This window comes from Sapajus apella, unplaced genomic scaffold, assembly GCF_009761245.1.
Source record: "Sapajus apella isolate SASKATOON/1434 unplaced genomic scaffold, GSC_monkey_1.0 scaffold63, whole genome shotgun sequence".
NCBI classification, from domain to species: domain Eukaryota; kingdom Metazoa; phylum Chordata; class Mammalia; order Primates; family Cebidae; genus Sapajus; species Sapajus apella.
The window spans coordinates 6,004,107-6,015,032 of NW_022437003.1; the positions used below are offsets into that span (position 1 = coordinate 6,004,107).

The 10,926-nt window shown below is 36.1% G+C and overlaps 1 long non-coding RNA gene across 1 annotated transcript; it reads left to right on the forward strand.

The window, feature by feature from the left end:
* The first annotated feature begins 5,317 nt into the window (after positions 1 to 5,317).
* Positions 5,318 to 7,943, forward strand: LOC116529743. The gene is made up of 2 exons (XR_004259649.1): positions 5,318 to 6,102; positions 7,750 to 7,943. It is a non-coding gene; the product is annotated as an uncharacterized LOC116529743 (long non-coding RNA).
* Positions 7,944 to 10,926: the final 2,983 nt, after the last annotated feature.

The following is a 10,926-nucleotide window of genomic DNA, read 5'->3' on the forward strand; positions in this document are numbered from 1 at the left end:
TAGAGAGACATTAGTATAGTAGGTTAAAAGTGAACTTTTTCAACTTACATATGTCTTCCTTCATATTAATCAGCTGCCAGGGATTATCATTTTGATAGTAGATGGATTCAGAAGGATATGACAGACCTTGGCCCGATTTTTTTTTATACATTTGTATTTACTTTTTAAAAGTTGTAATAAGGATCTCAATTCTCAAAGTGGCTATAAATCATTTAAAATTTTATGGGAACTGTTGCTCCGTTTTAGGCCATCATTATATTATGGTGACAGGAAGGCACAAAACCCTATTACCATTTCACAGAGACAAAAAAATCAACTGGAGTAGTACAAAATAAAGTGGCTTACAACTGTGAGAAGTTCTTCAGGGGTAAGATCAACTTCAGTACTCCTATTCTTCACTCCTATACATATAACTTGTACATCATTTTCAAACACAGAAGCACGTAATGGAAGTACATGTCTTGTTTTAAGAAAATATGACCCCTAGGGCCCTGTTCTCTTAAGGAGTATTTAATACATCTCATACAAAAGGAAAGTTTAAATGACAACCACACTGAATTCAGATCTCAGATTTACAAAAATGGCTTCATTACGCTGTCTCATAAGTGTTTATAAATGTGCACACACATATATTTTTCTCCTTCGTCAAGTGAATATTAAAAGCCAAGTAAGAAATAAAGAGGATTGGAAGCGATCAGAGAGAATATCAATGAAATATTTCCTTGCTCGAAGGTGACCAGAATCCAGAACCTCAGTACCACTTAGCCCATCTAAGGCTTGAAAATAATGACAGTAACATTATGATATTCTACACAGACTATTTACATTAGTAGTACATAAACAAAATGACTAGTCGGTTTGTAGCACATACATACGTATCCAACATAAGGCCCTTTCTGACTTAGGAGAACCTAAAGCTTAAATTGCTCCCATCACCCTAACTGGGATCTTATGTTTAGTTTCTAATTTTACTCAGTTCTGTTCAGTCCTGCCTCCCATTTCTGGTTCATTTCCTTCCCTCTACCCTGTCCCAGGTGTTGATTTTGAGATCCAAGTACTAAAAAGAAAACATGGCATCTACTGTTCTCCCACACATCTATATTTGCTTCTTCCATTGTCCCAGTGCACCGAATGAGACAGAAAAGGAGGTGGTACTGAAGATGTAGAACTGTAGTTAGAAAACAAGTCATAAGGAAGACAATTTTTGTAAGCTTCTTACATTGCATTTTCAGCCACTATTCGTTCCTCTGACATAAACTTGGTTCTGAGCTTGTTCCTCAAAGTTCTCCAGTCCCTAAACATACTAAAACGACATTCTCCAGCAAATTCCTTCTCTCTCCAGTGGGACATCCACCTTGAAAATTGATCTTCCATAATCAATGGCCTTACTTTCTTCTCTAACACCCAACAGGTCCCCATCAGCTACTACTTTTTCTTGCTCTAAAACTTTTCCCAAATTTACAACCTTGCTTTGCAACCTTCAGGTACCCAATCAGTAAATACGTGACAAGTTCCAAACACAAAAGGTCATATGAAAGTTGCCTCTTATACTGTCCACAGACTAATCCCAAATGAAATTCCTAATAAACCAGTTGTCATTCAACTCTTGCTTCCAGGTCATCAATGTTGTTGAGGAATTTTATAATGTAGTTTTAGAGTGGGCCTTTACAAGTGTATAACTGTTAGCTTTGTAACAAAGCCTCGGACTTGACCCCAATCACTTTTTTCTGTCCTCTCAAGCCCCTCTTTTAATTTTCTTGCTGTCAAACTTTAAGTGTGAGAGGTGTGTGTGTGTGTGAAGATAGACAACAATCTGAATCCTACCAGTTCTCGTTCCTGTATTTCCCAAATCTTTATCTTCTTATTTTCAAATTCAACATTGTCACCTGGGTTGAGCTCTTTATCACATTTCTATCTCCATGGAGACAACACGAATCCAGTATTTCTATCTTATACTTAATTCTCTTTGCTAATTTCTACGCTTCAGCTGGGAAATATACTCTAGCAAGTTTTCTAGCAAGTTGTCTGTAAGTTTTCCTTTCTTTTCTTTAACCATATAACTTTTTAAAAAGAAAGAACATAATAGATATTAACCATTTCCTTCCTTCCTCTTCAACCTCCCAATTTTAATTTCCACATCATATCCCCAGCAACACCTATGACTTTTATTAAAGCTCCATGCTTGTGGCCTCATCTACTTACTGGGTATCTTCAACTGAAGATTTTATAGGCACCCCCAATTCAATATGTCTGAAACCAGATTTATTATCTTCCCATTGCTAAAATAGTCGCCTTCTCTGCTATCTCTCAACCCACTTATAAACATCACTTAGAATGTTTTCTCTTTTTGATTGGACTGAAAGAACTGTAAAGCAGGGAGTTAGTGCTCAGCTCTCCAAGTAGGTAACATGTCTGGGTAACCACAATGCATCATTCACCAGACATTCAGGAATAATAGAAGTACAGACAGTGTATTTTTATGGGGTGCTTCATTTGTGTTCCTCGTTGTATCATCTTAATCAAGAGAAGGAACTTGTGATAGCTGTGGATTTCCCTTCTAGATGAAACTCATTTGTGTTCACATTTCCATTTCAGAAAAGAGGAAGGCAGCACCAAATTTAATTTAAAATCTCAAGGTATCAATTCACCTAGCCAGACATTAATTCCACAGAACATTATTTCTGAAAGATCACTATTTCCTAATTCACACACTAGGTATATGTTTTATTTATCTAAATGGAGCTAGTGTTAAGAATGGGGTAAGACACATTCTTTTTGATAATCAATCTTATTAAAATATGACCCTCCTTCAGTAAACTACACCTATTCTAAATGTACAGTTCAATGAGTTTCAGCAGCTATATACATGTGTTTTCACCTTCATAATAAAGGTATAGAACATTTTCATAAAACAAAAAAGTTTATCTGTGTCCCTTTGTATGAAGGGCCTTCACTCCTCCCTAATCCTAGGGAAAGTATTTACCTGCATCTGTCAGTTGCATTTTTTTAAAATTTCATGTGAATTGAACCATAGCAATCAACTCCTCTGTGTCACTTGCACCGTATAATGCTTTTGGAGACCCACTTGTTGCATGGATCTTGATTTTGTTTCTGAGTAGTTTTCTATCATATGAATATACAATTTTCTTATTGTGATGGATTATTTGTTCTACTTTGGAGGTGGAAGCTAATGGATAAGCTCCAACAACATTCACGTACTTGTCTTCGTGTGGGTATGTGGCTCCATTTCTCTTGGGTAAATACCTGGGAGTAAAGTGGTAGGGTTATATAGTAAGATAAGGAGCTTCCAAACTGCTTTCCAAAGTGGTTTAAACATTTCACATTTCCAACAACAGTGCTAACTTCAGTGTAGTTGGTGATGTGTTTTTCCAAGTCGTCCATATCCAGCTGACATTTATAACTACTTGTTTTATTAACTACTGAGAAAGAAGTATCAAAATAGCCAGCTATGACAGACTTTGTCTACTGCTAATTTCAGTTTGGTCAGGTTTTTCTCCTGGTATGTTTTGAGGTTCTGTTATTTGGCATATACACATTTAAGGTTGTTATACCATCTTGGTGAATTTACTCCATAATGACATGCCCCCTTTTTATTTCTGATAATATTCCTTTATCTGATATGTACTTTGATCAGTATTAGTATGGCCATTCTAATATTTTAAGTATTTTCTTGTAGACGGTGTATAGCTTTGTTTGCTTTTTAACACAGTCTAACAGCCAATGTTTTTAAATCAGACTATTTAGATTCAATGGAATTTCTGTATAGTTGATATTATATAAATCCTCTTGATATTTTCTATTTGTTTCATTTGTTCTTTGTTCTTTACTTCTTTTTGTATCATGCTGTAGACTGAATATTTTTAGTATTCTCCCCAGCTGCCCTGTCTTTTTTTTCTTTTAATAGTTATTTGCATCTTTAGTTGATGAGTCTACCTTCAAATAATATACCACTTCAAGAATAATATAAAAGCCTTGAAACAGCAGATTTATATTTCCCTCCTCTCCTCTTTCTGACTTCCAATTACGTTGCTCTATCTGGACTGTCTCCCGTATCTCAGGTCTCAGTTGAAACAACTGGAATAACTTAGACCTATTTCATGTGCTCTGTGCTCAGTCCTGTGGCGGTGGCAATTTTCAAGAAAAGCAAGTGGAATTGTTTAAGTCTTCTTGAACCAACACACACTTCTACTTGCATTCTTTTGGCCAATGCAAGTCATAGGGTCAAATCGTGTTCAAGGGTTGCAGAAAGAGGTACCTTCCACCTCTGCAGTCTCTTGATGAGGAAAGCTATGTGATATTACAAAAAGCTTGGATATGAAAAGTGGTGGAAAATTTGGGCTATTTTTTTTACCGTTAATCTGCCATATAAACTTTACCTATGTAAAATGATCTTATTTTTGGAAGCTGACTAATGACTCAGATTACAATGATCTTTAGTTTTCTCTGCTAAGCTTCGCTAATCATTATGACTCACTCTAGCATATGGGCAATGGGAACACTAGGGAATCTCATTAATCAGCTATCTATATCTGTCTCCTCAGGCCTCTGCCTATTTCTGCCTCCAACTTCTTCATTGCATTATTTTTGCTTTGCCAGATCCTGTCAATATGTCACAACTTGTGATAAAGCAAATATCATTTCATGAAATCTACCCTGAGTACCTTGGAGAATATATTTTCATAGCACTTTATACCAACACCCTTATGGCATTTATATTCTACCTTTCATTTTATTTATTCAATTGTGTGATCCTACCCTGTGCCATATAGTCCTTGAAGCCAAAATTATGTCCTTTTTACTTTGTGCCTTCTTCAAGATTAACTCACAGCCTTTTACATAATAGCTGTACCACTGAATAAGCTGAGTGAGAAATAGATTAATGTGTACATACTGTGGCTGCTTTTCTAATGAGCAGAAAAAAAAAGCTTTAACAATAATTTAAATCAAGACTATATATATTAATAGCACCCATTTATTATATTCTATGCCCAAATACTATTCTTAAAATTTTAAAAACATTACAAGAAACTAGTAATTCTTCATTGTTGCCTACCTCTTAATTTCAATCAATATTATAAAATATCAGCCAATGCTTGCTCTTCTGCCCAGTTTTGAGAAGAAAAAAAATAACAAAAACCGGGCTTTGGAGACAGAGAATACATTCAAATCTCTCACTGCTACTTCTCACTGTTACTCATTCTGAGATTCTCTCCAAAAGTTTACCAATATTAATTCAGTATCAAAAGGAATAAAAAAGAGGGAGAGAGTCTGACACTTAAAAGGGACTTGTTACTTGCCCACTTAATTCTATTCTCTCTCCAAATCTAGGTCTGCTTTGATGTCAATTACTACAGAACACAGTGGATTCTTGTACCTTTACAGGTGTGGCTTGGAAAGAAGATGAACATGAAGGAGAAAAGAGAGATTTGGTTTTTGTTTAACTTAAGTGTCTTTTTTTTGTTTAACTTAAATATCTTTTCACTTCACTCTAGTTTATTGGAGAGAAGTCTTATAGGTATTGGAAGAGTTGAGGACCACCACGGAATAATATCCCACCATCTACAAAAGGAAATGAGCTGCTCTTCCCCTTCAGCCTTTGCAGTTAAGGGCAGCGTCCTTGACAAGATGCATTTATTGGAGAAGGTTTTACCCTTGCTTCCTCCCCTTTCAGGGAGGCTGATGACACATGTCCAATGCTAATAAATAGTTAGTTCACATCCTGCTTTCTGTTCCAGTCTTTTCTTCTATCCTTTTGGTTGTTAAAATGAATCTATCTTTGAGATGCTTTTCAACCTTCAAATGCACCAGAATTTCCCACCTCCAAAATCACTAAGAGATTTTTCAGATCTCAGAATTCCTTTTACCAATAATGCTACTTTGGGCTGCAGGAAACATCTAGTTTCCCCATAGCACCACAAAAAAATCTGAAGATATTAGAAGAGAGAGAAGGCTACAGGACATTGGAAAAAGAGTGGTTGTGGTAGGCAAAATAATGTCTTTTCCCCCCAGAATATTGTCCTCTTTTCTAATTCCTGAAACCTGTGGATGTGTTACCTTAAGCTGCAAGGCTCTTTTTTCCAGGTAAGTTAAGGTCCCTGAGATGAAAAACTTACCCTAAAGTGTCCAGCTGGGCCAAGCCTAGTCACCTTTCCTGGTTGAGTTGAGAGAGACATGTGAGAATGGAAGAAATACTAGGGAAATGTACTGTTGATGACTTTGAAAATTGAGGAAGGGACCACTCACCAAAAAATGCAGATATTCTTTAGAAGCTAAAAAATGCAAGGAATCAGATTCTTTCTCAAGAAGCCTCCAGAAAGGCCTGTAACCCTGTCAACACATTGATTTTAGATCAGTAAGAACTGTGGCAGACTTCTGAACCTACGGACCGTAAGATAATAAAATTGTGTTGTTTTACATCACTGCTTGTGGTAATTTGTTACAGCGCAATAGGAAACTAATATAGTGGGAATGACTAGGGATAACTAAAGACGCATTTTCTAAGAATGTCCAGCTGTTTCCAGATGAACACCTTGAGCATCCTTTACCCCAGACTTAAAAGTATTATTTTTAAAGCCTTTGAATATACAAGCATTCTTGAAGAATGAAATTTTCTCTTCAAACGTAAAAGTCTTCCACAAGAGGTTTTATTTTCCCTCCATAATGTTGTGTGTCTATGCTTGTGCATATCTGAGATTAAAACAACAACACAGAATTAGAGAAACAGGTGGTATAGGTAGGTAATATTAGAAAGCTTCAAATCTCTATTGCTATCCTTGCCACAGCAATCTGCCAATTGCCTGCTGGATGGAAGGAATGTTTCTAGGTACTGAAGATACATAAAATTAAACATTTGGCCTCTGCTCTCAATAAAATATTGTATGATGTTTTCATTAACTTAATATTTTTCTGAACATTGCTTTTAGGAGGAACTCAAAAATGACCTGAAAAAATTTATCTTTTTCTATGTTTACAGTGGTACCGGATTTTTCCCAAAGGGCTCTGAAAAGCAATAGATCATCGAAGTAGAAATCTTATTCCCTGTCCTGTACCTACTAAGGCAAAATTTAAAAATGATACATTTTAGGATGATCTAACAGAAACTGGAACAGCAAAGGGATTGACACCAGCAGAAGGTCACAATCCCTTGAGTTTTGGTTAATGGAGACCATATTGTGCATTTATTACCAGATGAACAGTGGTATAGAAGGCCATTCATAAATGTTAGTTATACATAGAGAGAGGAAATACAGAGAAGAAAAACCTTATTAGACATATAAATGAAAACTGGTCCTTCAATGGGGCGGATAACCTGAGATCAAACCAATCTCAGATACTTTGTAGCGGTGTGATATTGAGAAAGTTCCTTAACTTCTAACAGCTTCCATTTTCTTAATTTAAAAAAACATGCATAATAAAAATTCTGAATCACAGAAATTTTATCAGCATTATACGAGTAAAAATTTTTAAGAGCACCTAGTGATATGTTTGGTACATATAGTATTAATTAATGATCTTTTATTCAATCTTTCATTTGTTCAAAACACACTTGGCATTTGCAAATACAATGACATAATCCTTGAGTTTAATGACTCTGTACACCTAAGAACTGCTGACTCCTAAATTTTGAGATTTGCAAATGGATTCACCAATCTGCCAAGATCGGCACTAAATGTTTCAACAGAGCAATTATAAGTTAATTCTCTCTTTTGTTTCATGCTTCATTTTTAGATGTTTCATAACCAACTCCTTTGGAAAGAAAAAAGTATCTAGCACATCAGCAATTTTCAAGCACATTAGGATTTGAACAGCTGAATGACAGTATCTCCTGGAGGAAAGATTTTCTACTCGCAGAACCTGAGATGAGAATCATCTGTCCTGGTTTTACAAATTAGAAAGAAAAAAAACTCCAGTGCCTTTTCTGGCAGTATTTTTCTGATGTTGAAATTCTGATACAAATATTCAAGTTCAATGCAATCCTATCATGAGCATGTGTGCATGAATGAACATGTATACATATATATGATAGAGTCCTGACAATCAAGATAATGTGTTTTTACAGACAAGAATTTTTTTTAAAAAAAGCTACTAAAATGCATTTAACTTGCTTTGTGAGAAAGCCAACCCTGTGTGTAATTCCCAACTCTGGTTGCAAAATACAGTGACCTAGACATTTTTATTTTTTTTAATCCTATATCTAGAAGTTTCTCATTCTGATTTATGTGGTCTGACATGGGGCCCAGACTACAGCAGAATATTTAGAAAGTTTCTCAGGTGATTTTAACAAGTACAAAGTTGAGAAATGATACCCTACACCAGTGATTAGTGACACATGGCCTCGGTAGTACATTATAATCACCTGAGGGAGCTTTAAAAAAATACTGATGCCTGGGGCATACCCCAGATGTATTGAAAAGAATGAGAGAGGACAACCTCAGGCATCAATATTTTTTAAAGCTCCCCAGCATGTGCTACCTGGGTTGAGAGACAACGCCTGTGCCCTGCCAGTGATACAGTGATTATGATGTACATTAGGCATCAAATGATTCATTATGCCGCCTTATATCTCAACTCACTGCAGCTGGGACTCATATTAGACACCTCATCTTTGTTTCACATATGAAATTAACAAAATTAATTTCAGGTTCTATCATACCTTTAGTAAGATGAACACTGTGTCAGTGATCAGAGAATTGCCTCTACTGTTTCTGACATGTTTGCTTTCACAATATTTTGAGAACTAATAGTCTACTCTGAGCAAATATTAATATCATTCCATGTGAGTAAATTTTGTCCTGGAATTGGCTGTGGGCAATTCATGATTCTATAAGCCCTGGGGTCTCTATTCCTTTACTAGAAATGGATACCACTGATATATGCCACATTTTAGGCACATTCAACTGTGCAGTTGGTGTTGGGTAAGCCTATACCCTTCATGCTCAAGACTCTTTAACACTTGCTAATTTCAGAAGATATTTTGAATATTACTGGGAAGTGTAGGTCCATGTTACTTATCACCATTTTTCTAAAGCTTAACATGCTCCAACATTAGAAAAGTTTCAAGGAAGCATCATGTTAATACCGACATTTTGGTGTGACCTGTCCCCAGGTCACATCAAAAAAATGAAGCACTGTCATTTTTTTTTTTTTTTTTTTTGCTCAGTATCTTTCCTCAAATAGCAATGGAAGCATTGATATGGAATTATTAAGTAATCTGACTTAGTGCTAATTATGGTAGTCTATAGATAGTACAGATTGTTATTTATTTATTTATTATATGATCTTTGCTTAGAACCATTTTTACACAGTCTTTGTTGGCTCTCTTGTAAATCTGTTTTGGAACAGAATCCTCAGGCAGCTGTATTTGAAATGAAGCTTTGTTAGATAAGAAATCAAATTCACAATCCTTCTGTGGTTTTGGTGCAAAAGCTCCATCTGGAAATGGACCAGCCCTTATTGCCTCAGCATATGTCCCGGGGACTACATTCTCCCAATAATTGAACACTTTGATTCCAAATGCAGAACACTTTTCTCTCTCAATGCTGTTACTCACCTGTCTCTGAACACACAAACTTCAGGCAGCCAAAGTGAATGTGGAAAGATATTTATAATGAAGAAATACAAACATTCTAATCGTAAATAAGTGATGCTGAAACATTCTTCTGGTTTGTATTCTGCCTAGGAGTTTAAAGGGTTTTTACTTAGTTCCGACTTTGCTAACCTATAAACCATCTGAGTTCCCTCCATTTCCCTGCATGTTGGCATTTTAGTGTTACAAACTGACCTTCTGTCATTAACTCATTGGATTTCATCAAAACACAAGGGACCTTTTTCATTACAAAGCTCCTGGGTAGAATAAAATGGCTTAGATTGTTGAAGGGAAAAGGGGGACAAGAAATCAGTATTTTCACTCTAGAAAATACATACACACACACACACACACACACACACACACACACACACACACCCCTACCTGCAATCCACAATCCAGATGGCCATGGTGCCCTGGGTGGGGAAGAAATAACCCACTTACTGCTTCTTTTGCCTTTTACGTGGACTACCATGAAAGGCCAATCCTGACCCTCAGGGACTGCTCTTTAAGCGTTCTTAGAACAGAAATAGAATTGTAAGTGTTAGTTTCTGGTCCAGGTCCATGTCACCACAGGTAGAGACACAATGGTGAAAGTAGGATGGACAGGAACTAAGGAGTCAATCAACTTTGACCTGAATTGGCATCCAATATGGAGGATTTCCGTAATAGTAATAGGACACAGTTCTCCTTAGGCTTCCCTTTATCCTTATCTTTGATAGTATTAGATTCTTACGTATACTCTGTTTTTAACTGAAACAGCCTGCTACTAAAGCCTTCAGACTACTCTAATTCTGGAAGCCTAATTTCAGACTACTCTGACTCCTCTCAGAGGGAATGAAAGCCAGGGAGAGATTCTAAAGCCATAATCCTGAAAGGATAGTTCTCCTTGAAGATCTATCTTTCATTTAAAAGAATGATCCAAAAGGCTATTTCTAGGCCCATGAATCTCTAAGACAATGTGGATGAGTATTATCTCAGACACTTGTAAGAAATGCATACTCTCAAGCCCTTGTTTAATGATGGAAGTCCTGAGTTCAGATTTGAGGCCAGGGTATCTGATATATCACTGCACATGATCCTGATGTAGTCATTCTGTGGAATACACAATAAGCATGACTAATTACAAGAAAAATTCAGAACACAGCAATAGGAAGTTTCTTAAATTTTTCTTGAGATGTGGGTTTTAAGGTATATTTGTTATATTTTCACTTAGTTTATTTCAAATACCAGGTAACCCTGAGACATTGTGAAACTTGAAAGTTATATAAAGTTCTTTCTACTTTAGTGTGCCTGAGTACATAAATTGGTTCAGATTA